The following is a 12,160-nucleotide window of genomic DNA, read 5'->3' on the forward strand; positions in this document are numbered from 1 at the left end:
TGTTAGGGTTTCTTTGGAAACTTGCTCAACAATGTTTTTTTAACACTTTTCCCCTTGACATCGATTTTTCCTCAACTCTTATTAGACACTTTAGATAAATTCTAGGATATTATGATGCTTCTCATTAGTAAACTTTATCCCTAAGGAGATATTCACATGACTTTCACACAAGCACTTGCTTCTCTTTATGTGTTGTCTATGATGATTTTGTTGTTGAGTGTTCCCTCCTTAATAGTCTCTCAAGAATGTCATGGACTAGAAGACTTGGGGCATGGGACATATTTTCTTTTTCTTTTTTCCTATTGGTTATACCTTGATGATCTTATGTGTCTTGATCATTTTTCTTGTCCCACTTGACACTTGGGATCTACAACAAATCATCCATGTTTTTTTTGCAAGTGTATGTTTATGGCCATCTTGATATTTTGTGTCTTGATGCAAGCATAATCTTCCTACACTAAACTTACGGAACTAAACTTTCATCTTGAACTTATGCCTTTGGTGCATAGGTTGTGCTAGGACTCAAAATTGAGGCTCTAATTTTAAGTACCATCCTAAAAATTAAGCCCTATAAGCACTTTTTGATGCATGTGTACCTGGCTATCCATTTGAGGCATAAGAGGTGTTTAATGTTTCTAACACCTTGCATTCAGTATAACCACTATATTCCATAAAGATAAATTTCCATTTTGAGTCATTTGGTGAAGTTCTATTTTGAGCATTGATCAAATCTACATTTTTACCTAAGTGTCAAACATCGATAGGAGGCCATGTTTGCAATTGAATATCTCACACTAGTAATGTTTCATGACTCACCACTTTGGGAGTGTTTAGTTTCCATATCAAAGTACCTATGTTTTAGATTTTGAGTCATTTTGATATGTATTGACTTGGTTTTGAACCCCTCACAGTTGATCATTTATTGTTGTCATGCTGATGCTAATTATTCAAAATTCTGGGAGGCAATGTTTGACTTGTCATAAATTTGAATCTATAATAGGTAAGATTGAATAGATTGCACCATTGTGTTCTACTTTGAAAAATTCTGCAAGTGTGCCAATTTTTAAATCTTGATGAATCCGTCTGCACACTTTCCTAGGTCCATTCTGTAGACACCTAAATCTGATTACATCAATAGGTAATCATATTTAGTCATCTCCTAGGACATTATTGATTAAATATTTACTATTTAATTAATTAATCATCATCCCCTAGTTAATTAATTTGTTTAATTTACTATAGTCCAATTGATGAAATCAAATGATAACCAAAATCAATTTATCAATTAAAATCCCTTTTCCTCAATTAAATTAAATAAATTCTCAAATCTATTTAATTTAATCCCATATCTCCATTTTATTAAATAAATCATTTAATGAAATATCTAAAACCCCTAAAACATCCATAACCCAACCTTTACCCCTAATCCAACCCATTCACCCATACTAACCTCACTTAGCCACCTAACTAACCCATCCCATCAAAGCTAGGCCACTTGCCCCCTAATACCCTTTATAAACTAAGCCTAATCCCCCTCCTAAACATGTGCACAACTTTAAGCAAGGGTTTAGACTTGCTAATCCAAGCTAAAGTCAACAAAATCATCCTCACCCTCAACCTCCAATATTTATGACTCTTACATCCCTCTTACATACTCAACCTCCCTCATTACTCCCTTAACCATCCCTTATCCTATCCTCTAACACTCATCCTCCTTGTGACAAGTGTCACTTCCCTATTGGCCCCAAAGAAGCACAATTCATGTGCTCTCCTTTGAATGCATCTCAGCCCTCCCTCACCATCCTTCCATCCTTGCATCCTAACCATCCATTTTACTACCCCTTGGCCTATAAATGAAACCCTCTCCCTTCACAATAATCATCCACTTTTCATTCAAAATTATAATGCTATTTTAAATGCTTAAAAACTACCAAAATACCATCATAATGCTGAAATCCCTCCATACCTCTATTTTTGAAACCCTCATCCATACACACACTTGGTAAAAACCCCCACCCTTTGGAAGCTTGAGCACATGAGCATACATCCCCTCCCATCAAGGACACATCCACTTCATCACGGGTTATACCATAAGGAGTCTACCATTCTTGGTTTGCTTCCTTTTGTGGTGATAACCTTAGTCCTATCTTAAGTGTTAACTATTTAGTTTTGTACATGCTTTGGTTTAATAGTTAGTATTCATTTTAAATTACTAGTCTAGGTGATACATTTTGGCATGCCCAATGGGACCCTACATTCAGGTCACTATAATCATGTTTTTATTTGCTATATGTTAGACTAACCAAAACTGACATTTTGTGCTTTTGTGTGTGCACAAGTGGTTTGCTAATATTTTTTTAGGTACACAGGTCTCTCATTGAAAATCACACTCCCAACTATATAATCAATTTTCATTTTAAAACACTTCTAAACACATATTGTTCATGATCCTGCCACCCCAAGAACATGATCCCATGACCGTGGGATTGTAGCCATAAATTGGCAGGAATGCCAACCCGTGAAGGTAGGATCACTATTTATTTCCAGCAATCATCACCACATTTCATATGCACATCCCCTACATCCTCGCCAACCCTATTCCAGTAGGAACACCATTTTTTCACTGGTGGGATCACTGAAAAACTTGCGAGAATGTTGTTACCTGATTGGTCAACACCTAAACCCCAGTTCCTCCTTCCTTAGGGGAACCTATTAACCCATCTATCCATAGGAGCACTTCCCCAAGAACTCGTAGGATTTTTGTTTCATGGGATTGCTTTGTAACTTTTTAACCCACAACCCATTTTTTATGCACTCTTTCACCAGTTCTCTATACTGCAATCCCACTGCTTGTCACCTATGTTCTACATCATGGGATCTCTATCCTATACCTACGGGATCACTATTTTACCTTGCAAGATCGTTGTTAAAAAAAAAGAAAAAAAAAGAGTATAAATCTAATTTTGAATTTTGGTGGTTATGTAGGATAGGGGCAATTCTAAGCATTTTTACACCTCTAAAAATGAACAAAAAAAGTTATTTTTTCCCCCCATAGTTAAGCTATGCTTTTGGGAATTTTTGGGTGACTAATCAAATTGATTTTTTGTAGCGTTGCAGGTTGGAGCATCTTAGAAACCTAACCATGTTTTTTGTTGGTTTTTCTTAGAATGAACTTGCATGTTTAAACATATCTCTCATTGAATGAATGTCACTCAAATCAATCTTGAATACCATGGACTAAAATAATTTTTTTCATTTGAATGCATGCTTAAAACAACAAATACAATCTTGAATGCCAAGGATCAAATAATCATTGCTATATCTCACACTTCAAATTTGGGCATAAAACACTTTAACTCAATCTTGAATACCTAAAAATCAATGAACATTGCAAATTAACAAACTTAAACTTTGGGGCTTAAAAAGTATTCATTCAATCTCGAATGCTCTAAAGGACAAATATTTTTATCAATTTCAAAGCTTTCCTGTGCTATTTTCTTATGTTCATGACACTCGCTTGACTTATGTTGATGAACTCTAGATCTTTATTATGTTGACCATGCTATCAAGTTGGAATGAACATTGTATTCCATAAACATGAGTGTCTTCAATTGTAGATTACAACATCTAAATCATCAATTGGGGATGAATGAGTGTATTTTAAACCAAAGATCACTAATGTGGTCTTATATTACACTTTTTAGGAGGCCTACTTGGGGATTTCATCACCCTTGGGATGACCTCAACTCTAGCATTCTGGTAGAGTATAAATATTAGGAGGCGAATCGAAAGACACCTCTCTTGGAAGCATAATTTTGTCACTCTTGGCTAAGTCCCAAAGAACTTTATACCTTTGGGAAGTGAAGGAGGAGATTTGGGTTACCATCTCCTCTTGGCTGTGTGACATGATTTTCTTTCATCTATAGATTTGGGCTACACATACCTTGCATATATCAAGAACACCTCTAGATAATGTTGTATATCTTAGCAGACATCTTATAGGGCTATTGGTGTGTTTGATGTGCTTGAGTGTTAAAAAACCTCCCCATGTTTCCAAAAAGATCAAGTCATTTTGCTAAAGAGATCACTTATACATCATTCACAATGGTTGTTAACAAGTCCATTCACAACAACCCTAAGTCTAGTTTGTTCCACTTTATCCCTTGGTAAATTATTCAATCCAAATGCAAGGCATACTTAGCGTAGTCACTGCCTCATCAGATATTCATCCAAACTTCCAAAAACATTGTCATCCTAATCATATCCTTTCCTACATCATTTTATGTCTTCCATGAAGTCTTCCTTATCCTAAGCTGGCTAAGTCTTCTTAGTCATTCCCCACCTTATTTCCATATCCTCTAGAGTTAGTGTTTCCTTCTATCATGAGCCTTATCCAAATCCAAATCTAAGCTTCCCTACTTATCCTAATCAGCATTTTTGTATTCCTCTATATTCATCCTTCATCCCAAAAATAACATGTTAGAATCCTATTATGATTAATTTGGTCATCCCACCTTTTCTCCCACTCCATCCTATTCCAATGATGATGATGATCTTGTCAACTATGATGGGTATATTTAAAGCCTTAGAGATATTACTCTCAACATCCTCCAATATCCAAAAATTCCTCCAAACTACTCCATCCTTCCTCCATGCATACCCACTAGCACTCCTTACCATGCCTTTGACAAGGAAAATTCATTATTATCCTCATCCTTACCTCCTTCCTATATTGTGCCCACATATTGCTCTTATACATTAGTCATATATCCATCTTCCTCCACCTTCCTTTCTCAGTCTCTACCATTCCAGAATAATTCTAGTAGCTACATCCCTAGTCCAAATCCACCATCCCAATATCCTCCAAACCAATTTCCAAATCCTCCAACCAATCCTATTTATACAATGCATCACCCTACTCCCCTTACTCTTCCTAGTCCCACACCCATCAACCCTCTTACATCATCCTATCACTACCATTCCTATGTCATCCAACCCACTTATCAAACCCTTTCCATCTTCTACCCGCCACCCATCAAATCCCTCCAAAACCCATCTACATCTCATCCTCCTAACATTATCCAAATCCTATGTAATAAACCTAAGGATTCCATCCCCCATCAAACCATCCCCATTGCAAAACCTCCTCTCCATCCATCTACCTCACTTAATGAAACCATCCATACTTCTCCTATCATACCATCCACTTCCATCCATTCCTATCAAGATCTTGTCCAAAGGCATGTTGAAATATTCCCTAACACAAAAGAAGATCCCACCATCCCACTTATTCCCCTACATGATCCACTTTTATCATCCCCTCCATATTTGAATCTAACCATCTTACCTACTCCATGTCAAGATCCCTTTCCATAAACCCATCCCAATCAAGATCCTATCCTTCCATATCCTCTACTTCATGATCATATATATCCCATAATCCATGATGATAGATCCATAGAAGAAGAACTAACTATCATATCCAAAGTTTTGACTCGTGTAGCTAGCAATAGACTTACATCTTGTGTTCCAAATAATGAACATCATATTGAAGAAAGAAATAAAAGTGTATCTCTAGATGTTGGTATCCCTCCTACCCCTTCATGGTCACAAGTCCTTCCATGTTCACCCCAAAGTTCTCCTCCATATTTTTCTACATCTATTTTGGGCCCTTATCCTACTACTTCTTTCCAACCCTCCATTTTGGGTCTGTGTATCCCTTATCTAAATCCCTCATCCTTTCCATCCATTTTGGATTCTTATATACTTAATATGAATCCTTTTTCTCCTCCATCTATTTTGGGACCTACTCCTTTCTCATTTCCATCTATTTTAGGCCGATATCCTTCATTCCCTCCATCCATTTTGGGCAATTGTATGCATCCATATCCTATAATCCAATCCATCATTCCATCCCCTCAAATCTACCAACTTGATCATCAAAGGCACTCATCCTTGAATCCCTTCCAACCTTCAATCTTTATCACTCCATCCATAATCCCTCCATATCATCCATGCTCTTCTACCATGGCTAATAAAAGCATATTGGATGCCAAAATAAAAAAGCACAAATCCAAAAAACTACAACAATCCAAGTCTCGACATGTTCCTTCTAAAATACATGTTCCTGATTAGAAACATTTGATCCAATTCAAAGAAAAAGTCAAGAGGCCACAAAGGCCCAAGATGCAAAAGTCAAAAATCATGTGGATACCCATGATGCTCCTAAAAGAAATGTATCTCAAAGAAAACTCTCAATTGGCCTTCATTCATGCTACTCAAAAAGCCTCATCCATTCCTAATTTATCCCAATCTCCATATATACATCCTTCATCCCCCCAATCTACTTTTGGTCCCTATGCTTCTTATCCTACATTTCCAATCCTCCATCTCCCAACTTTACTATTAGTCCTTATATTTTTCTTCCTCCATTTTCTCCTTAACCTCAGTCAACATCATCTTTCCCACTACTTGATCACCTCTCAAGGTGTGTGCCAATGATGATCTTTCCATTTTCCTCATCCATTTATGCAAAAGTCTTATGTCTTCCCATCCCTTATCTACTAACTCCCACCCACCATTCCACTCCTTCAATCAAATATTTTTCTCCCCATCCTATCAACATCTATGAGTAAAAATGCATCAAAGAAGTCAAAAATAAAAATAAAAAATAAAAAAAATCAAGTAAAGAAAAATAATCCTCTAATGGTGAAAACTTGGCAATTCAAGCACCTTGGACAAGTACCATGATGAAAATTTGGCAAACAAGTGTCATGTGTAATCCCTTTATCCAAATGCTCTATACACTTGGGGGCATGTTCCATCACCCACCATCCCCAGCTCATCCCACCATACCAACTACATCCTATCTATTTCACCTGTCATCCTCCTTCGGATCTTGATACAATAATGTCCACCACCAAATACATGCTTTTGATCATCCTTTTGACATCCATTCCCCTCATAAAAAACTCCTAACTTCCATATATCTCCCTTATCGTCTTGTTGACTAATATTCTATCCTATCACTTCCCTCATAAACCCTCCTCTTGAATCACATAGACTAGGGGCACTATATTCCTTGGAGACCATGTCATGTCCATCCTTCTATTTCCCTCATTCTAGCCCTATTTTTATCTTCTCATCCCCAACACCAGTCATCCCCTTTTCATCTATCCTTGCACTTCTCAAACATCTCTCCATCTTTTCATCGCCTAGAACATCCCTTCTCATTGGTATCTAGCTCTAGGCCATCCCCATATACCCCAAGTTCATCCATTCATATTCTAATGCTCCTAGACATCTACCATCCACTACACCATCCCTTTGCACATCTTTCAACTTAGCTAATCACCTTCTTACTCTTCTGTCCAACCTTGTTGCAAGCCTTGGTCACATTCCAATCATCATTATTGGGACCTATCCTTCCCACTCCTTGTCTTTAGGTATATCCTTCCCTCATCCATCTCATCATATCCACCATCAATCCATGTTCTCCCATTATCTCCTCACCCTAAGCCTTTTTACTCCTAATATCTCTTCATATTGAGCTTGTCATCTCCTATCTTCCCATCCCCAACTTTTCATCCTTGTTATCTTCTTATCCCATGGTTTTCCTCTATCTCCTCATCCTAATCTTTTTATTGACTATCTTCTCATCCCAAACCTTCCATCCACTATCTTCTCATTTTTCTCTTTCCTCTTGCTATCCTATCATGCTGAGCTTTTGTACCACAATCCCTTGGAAATACTTTGGTCTATCAACTATATATTCCTTGTTCCTTAGTCCTTAACTTGGTACCATTGTATTCCTCTCATCTCTTTGTGTTAGTTCATGCTTGATCACAAATTGTAGTTCTCTTGGTTAGGTGCTTTAGCGAATCCTCGTACAAGATCGCTTGTCATCAAAATGTTGTCCTAAAAATTTTTGATGGCACAACTCATCCTAGTCCTCAATATTACCAATAGATCCTTGCAGGCTTCATCCTTCCTCTTGTTTGATCTTGGTCTATCAGTATCTAGTCCTACCGATCTCTTTGGGAAAAGGTTACTTTTTCATGGATTTTACATTTTCTTTTGATTTATTTTCTTTTCAAGATTTCAAAGTTATTTGAGTTTTCCCCTCATCAAATTTGCCATGATCTTTTATATCATGGTGTGCTATGAATGGGGCAATTCAAGAGAAAAGTTTTGATTAGGTCTTTTTCATCCATTTTTCTACTTGTGTGTCAGTCAAATATGACCCTTGCATAGTCCAAACCTATGATCACTTGTGGTTACATGGTGCACTTGGGAAATATCATCTTCTTGTGGGTTACCTAGTATTAGTTCCACTCTAATTCTTTCGAGATTCATGTGTGATGTTGCGGCAATCCTCATGTGTTTGTTTTACATCAGTCCGATGCAATATTGGTACCAAGGCCATGATGTTCTTAGTAACCTTGGAATATCCCCAATATTCCTATATCATAATAAGTGCCGACCTATATGGTGGTGCTCCCCTTTGGAACATCCTCATGCTAAAGCATTCCATCCTATCCAAACATCACATCAACACATCCCCTACTATCCAAGCATTCCATCCTATCTAGACATCCCATCCTATCCAAACATCTCATCAACACATCCCACCCTATCCAAGCATCCCATCCTATCAAAACATCCCATTCTATCCAAGCATCCCATCTGATCAATCCTACAATCATGATCCAACCAATCTATCAAACCCATATTATCCATATCAAAATCATATCTCCTGAATCAATCATAATCATATCTCCTGAATCAATCATAATCATAGCTCCTGCATCAATCACAATCCTAGCTCCTGCATCAATCATAATCTTAGTCATCACCAATCATAATCCTAGAATCATAATCTCCCCAACCCTCCCATCTTCCAAATCACTTTCCTAGGTTCAATTTAAATAGCCAATCACCCCTCCCCCCAAGACCCTATTACCAATGTTCTTAATTCTTGGTTATCCTTGTGCACAATGTTTTCATTTTATCATTCTCCCATAGTGAGAGTATGAGCTTCCTTCAACCCCCTCTCTTAGCCACTCTCAGTCCTCCTGCTCACCCTCAATTTTTGTACCTTTTAAGAAGTTGTCGAGCCTCACCTTCTCTCCCTGCCACCTTCTTGAGGGGGCATCACCTAGTCCAATATCTCCTCTTCTACTCAAAACAAGGGCAACCAAGTTGCTTCAAAAGGTCTTCTTCGCATCATTTACATCTAAAATTCTTTGAAATGGTGTTGTTTCAACACTATGTCAAAGAGGGGCAAAATGTAGACACCTAAATCTGATTATATCAATAGGTAATCATATTTAGTCATCTCCTAGGACATTATTGATTAAATATTTACTATTTAATTAATTAATCATCATCTCCTAGTTTATTTATTTATTTAATTAACTATAGTCCAATTGATGAAATCAAATGATAACCCAAAATCAATTTATCAATTAAAATCCCTATTCCTCTATTAAATTAAATAAATTCTCAAATCTATTTAATTTAATCCCATATCCCCATTTTATTAAATAAATCATTTAATGAAATATCCAAAACCCCTAAAACATCCCTAAACCCAACCTTTACCCCTAATCTAACCCATACTAACCTCACTTAGCCACCTAGCTAACCCATCCCGTCAAAGCTAGGCCACTTTCTTGCTAATCCCCTTTCTAAACTAAGCCTAATCCCCCTCCTAAACATGTGCACAACTTTAAGCAAGGGTTAAGACTTGCTAACCCAAGCTAAAGTCAACAAAATCATCCTCACCCTCACCCTCCAACATTTATGACTCTTACATCCCTCTTACATACTCAACCTCCCTCATTACTCCCTTGACCAACCCTTATCCTATCCTCTCACACCCATCCTCCTTGTGACAAGTGTCACTTCCCTATTGGCCCCAAAGAAGTACAATCCATGTGCTCTCCTTATAATGCACCTCAATTCTCCCTCACCATACTTCCATCCTTGCATCCAGACCATCCATTTAACTACCCCTTGGCCTATAAATGAAACCCTCTCCCTTCACAATAATCATCCACTTTTTATGCAAAGTTATAGTACTATTTTGAGAGCCTAAAACTACCAAAATACCATCATAATGCTGAAATCCCTCCATACCTCCATTGTTGAAACTCTCATCCATACACATACTTGGTAAAAACCCCCACTCTTTGAAAGCTTGAACATGTGAGCATACATCCCCTCCCATCAGGGACACATCCAATTCAACATAGGTTATACCATAAGGAGCCTACCATTCTTGGTTTGTTTCCTTTTGTGGTGATAACCTTGGTCCTATCTTAAGTGTTAATTGTTTAGTTTTGTGCATTCTTTCATTTAATAGTAAGTATTCATTTTACACTACTAGATTAGGTTATACACATTCCATTTGCAAAAACCACTTTTCTGCTAGTCTTTTTAATCCTACAAATCTAAGTAGCCCACTTTGACTGTTTGCCAAATGTGCCCAGTTATTTGTCATGAGCCCTAATCACAATTTAATCAATGTCCTAGTTTTCATATGCCCAAGTGTCAGTTTGCCCAATTTTTGAAACCAAATCTGAACGTGATTTATTGTTTTCTAACATGTTTGTTTGCAGGTAGTTCTGAGAGGGCAATTTTGATAGTCAATATCTTTTGGTTGAGAATTTTTCATGAGATAGGATTAAATAGGGTAAGAGTATATGGAATAAAGAATCAATTGGTTTGATTTTAGAGCTTGGTCAAGTATTTGGATCAATTTTTAAGGCTAGTCAAAGGACCTCTTGGCATAAAGTTGACAATTTTTAGATATGTAAAGTGAGTTGCAAATTTGTTTCCAGTGGTCAAATTTGTTTCAAATAAATGCTAGATGGTGAATGGATCAGTGTGCAATATCAGTTTTTCAAAAAAATTAAAAAATTAGCTAGACCCATTTTGGGTCCTGACTAATTCCGTCACAATTGATAGAATTCGATGCAAATTAAGGATGCTTTAAAAGGAATGATTATAATGACACTGATTTTTATAAGGTCTTGATGCATTCTTATTGTCATGCAAAACAAAATGGATGTGTTGGGGTTCTACATTCTAAACTATAACACAAGAAAAATGAGAGGTTCAATGAAGAACTAGATGTGGAATTTGATTATTGATAGGGATCACATCAAGAAATTTAACATGAAATCAGTGTGGGCATTGTGTGCACACTACCAAGAATGTTATAAGACTAGCTTCTACTAGCATTTATTTTGGTTATTAGCTTATCCCATGGAACATGATGCCTTAAATCATTAAGTGAGAAAGTGTGTTGTGGTTTCTATTAGTGGGATAATTTTTATCTTCCTAAAGAGCATCTCAACTATTTTCAAACTTGTGACTCATGTTTCCTTGTGTTGCTCATAGGAATGGCTCCATAATATTTTCAATAACATATCATATACTATGCAATGTATCATATTGAATTATATCTTAGAATTCTTGATATGCATGAGGCTAGTTGGGATAATTGGAGGTCAAGGGAGTCTTATCTCCCATGTAGTACCTTGTTCCCCATAAATCATCTGACTCAGTGCTAAAAGGTAGGTTAGTACAACCTAATTATATCCCGTGTGCTACTGCAAAAACTGATATCATTATGTGCATTATCCATTGGATTTACTTTAAGACATGAATGTGGATCAGTACAAACTCATTATACCCCTATAAATCAAGAGTTGACAATATACAAATCCTACTACTGATGCTATTGTGCATGAGCTACTTAATAGGAATCTCTTGTATTTAATTGATTCAAAAACTAGAAGTTTCCTTTGTAGTGGACATGGTTTGCCAATTCATGCATTAGCCTCAGGAAAACCATTTGGATTTTGGAGCAAAGAGGAGTTTGACATATATTCAGGGAACTAATCACTTTGGAATTATGCCACCTTGTGGAGGTGATTTGATACTCAAGTTAACTAGAAGAATTGATCAGCAAAATCTACTTTAGATAATCATCAATTTGAGTTTCTGTGATTATGTTTGTCCCTTGTCTTTTCCTATTGATCATTCCTCCATGTCTGATGGCCCCCATGAATAGGTGAACATTTTAGAGTAAGTCACATGTAGCAGCTTGAAGCTGTGGGAAAGAAATACGTCAATGAATCTTTCTTCTTTT

This window comes from Cupressus sempervirens, chromosome 6 (genome assembly GCF_028749045.1).
Source record: "Cupressus sempervirens isolate cs-2001-9-10 chromosome 6, ASM2874904v1, whole genome shotgun sequence".
Classification (NCBI taxonomy): Eukaryota; Viridiplantae; Streptophyta; class Pinopsida; order Cupressales; family Cupressaceae; genus Cupressus; species Cupressus sempervirens.